The following is a 2,677-nucleotide window of genomic DNA, read 5'->3' on the forward strand; positions in this document are numbered from 1 at the left end:
CCACGGAGGGTTTCTCTAGCCTTCTATCGGTAGTTTCTGAGATCCCAGGGGTTCCCAGGACGCTTGTACATGCCCTAGAAGTTCCTCATGAAGATCTCTTATAGGTCCGCCCAACTTTGGATTATGTTGGACAGAAGGTGTTCCAACCACGTTTGTGCCGAATTGGCTAGGAACAATGGAAGGTTGCGGATAATGAAATCATCATTATCTGGCCCACCGGCTTGGCAGGCAAGCTGATAATCCTCAAGCCACAGTCCGGGGTTTGTTTCCCCAGAGTATTTCAGGATGTTGGTTGGTAGTCGGTATCTTGGCGGGAAGGCGGCGTTGAGGATGTGTCGGTCGAAGGCCTAAGGTTCCGGCAAGCTAGGAATCGGGCTTCGGTCCTCGCCGCTATCGTAGCGCCTGCCTCGTTGAGGATGGTAGCTGTCGGTGTTTCAGACCGGGGGGTCCTCAACTGACTAGTGAATTTGTTCTGCGTGCTCCTGATTTCGGATGGTGATGCAAAGAGACACAAGATTTATACTGGTTCGGGCAATCGGTGCCCTACGTCCAGTCTGAGAGATCGAACTTGTATTCCTTGCACCGAAGTGCTCGTAGTAGGGGGTTACAAGCTAAGGGAGAGAGGGAACTAGTCTTGGGTCTCGGCAAGTTGTCGTGTGGGCCGTCTGAGACGTTGCTCTCAAGCGGCTGGGATGTGTGCGTGTGTGTGTTACTAGGTGTTCTCCCCCCTCTAAGTGGCCCAAGTCTTCTCCTTTTATAGTTGAAGGGAGGACAAGGACAGTACATGTATTACTATGTGGCGTCATGCCAACAGGGGCGGCATGTCCGAATCCTGTGGCCTGTCCCTGTGGCGGCATGGTCGTCGGAGTGGTCCGTCCTTAGAGTACTGGGGTGGCGTGGTCATCCCATCATATCTTGTGCGTCGTGGGAGCCTCGGGAATGCCTCAGAGTGGACGTAGTGGTGAACGTGCAAGCCACTGTGGACGGACTATGCGCGAGGCCGAGACTTGGTCGGTGCTGAGGCTTGCACTGCGGTGGGGGGGTCTCGGTAGGCATGAACCCCAAGATCGCCGAGGCCCTGGTGTACAGTGCCGAGGCCTTGAGCGGGTGGCTGATCATGGGTACAGCATTGAGACACAGTGGCCAGTAATCCCCGTCGTATCCTGTCCCAGCCGGTATGGCGCTGATCGTGGACATAGTGGTAGGACACAGTGGCCGGTAATCCCCGCCATGCCCTATCCCGGCCAGTATGGCGCTGATGCGACCTCGGGTCGCGTTGGCCGTCCTGTGGCATTGAGCCACCATCCGGCTGAGATTGCGGGAGTGGTTGAGGCATTAATGAGACATGACACGCTGTCGGGAGGGTCGACCGAGGCGGGGGGCGACGGACCGCGGACGAGCCGGCCTCGAGCGACACGGAGAATGAGGCCTCGCGCAAGACAAAGATCAGGCTCCTTGCCGAGGCCTCGGGCGAGAGGCCTCGCATGAGACGGAGAACGCACCTCCTACCGAGGCCTTCCGTGGAGAGCCTCGGGCGAGACGGAGACGGCGTTCCCTACCGAGGCCTTCCTAGGGAGCCTTTCACGAAGTGGAGTTTGTGTCAGGATGCCAAGACCTCCTGCTCAAGGCTTGAGGCGAGGAGGGGGAGGGCCCAGTGGGCTCGATCGTGGCGGTTGAGGGGCCCACGACTTACCTTCTAGCTTTTATTTTTTTAGATGGGACTTTAGCGACCCATTTGATGTTTCGCTTGGGGTACCCTATTCTAAGGTACCCGATAGTAGCCCCTGAGCCTCGGGGGGAGTGCGTGCACTCCCCCTGAGGTTTTGCCAAGGCTTGGTTCATACCTGCCCCGTAGGAATTGGGGTTTGTTTTTTGAGGTTCCGGTGGGTGCGCGCGAGCGCACCCGCTGGGTGTAGCCCCCGAGCCCCCGGAGGAGTGGAGTTACTCCTCCAGGGGCTTTTTTATTTTCGTGTCTGAAAGAGTAGTTCTTATTGCATTTGCCGAGCCCCCAAGCGCAAGTTCGGGTTGCGGGGGTCTCGGCGAGGCTATAGGAAGAAGCCCTCTAGCCTCCGCACGGAGCGAGAGGTTCGTTAGGGGTCCCCTGACTTTGGGTATGATCCTCACGCTTCCTTTCGCTTGGAAGGAGGGGTGGAATGTGCCAGGCTACCCTCGATGGGAACGAGCGTGGACACTTCCGGTGAGCTATTAGCGGGTAGTCCGAGTGGAGGCCCAAGCCCCATTCGCTGGGGGACAGCTAGTGGTCCAGAGACGCACTCCAAGAGTACCAGGGGGTTTCTCTAGTGGGTGCCGAGGCCGTTCATGGGCCTCGGTGGCTCGATGCCTCCCTACGGTGGGATCCCATTCGGATACTTCCCCGCCGGTCTCGGACACGACTTAGGGTGCCCCGAGCGACCATTCGCTCGGGCCTGGGCCATTCGTAGGCTCGCCCCAATGTCATCCCTGACTCTGTTGCCCTGGGGCAGCTGCTGAAACCTTTTGGAGGCCTAGCCTTCGAACCCCTAGACTGTAACGGGCTCGGTGCCCTTTTATTATGTTTGTAGCGAAACCTCTAGCGCGGTTTTGGACTGTTTGTCTTTGTTTTGGGTGTTCTGGCCCTTTCATCTGATCTTCACATGTCCTTTTCGTTCGGATGGAGGGTTAGTTTGCCGAGCCCATT

This window comes from Miscanthus floridulus, chromosome 3 (genome assembly GCF_019320115.1).
Source record: "Miscanthus floridulus cultivar M001 chromosome 3, ASM1932011v1, whole genome shotgun sequence".
In the NCBI taxonomy this organism is placed as follows: domain Eukaryota; kingdom Viridiplantae; phylum Streptophyta; class Magnoliopsida; order Poales; family Poaceae; genus Miscanthus; species Miscanthus floridulus.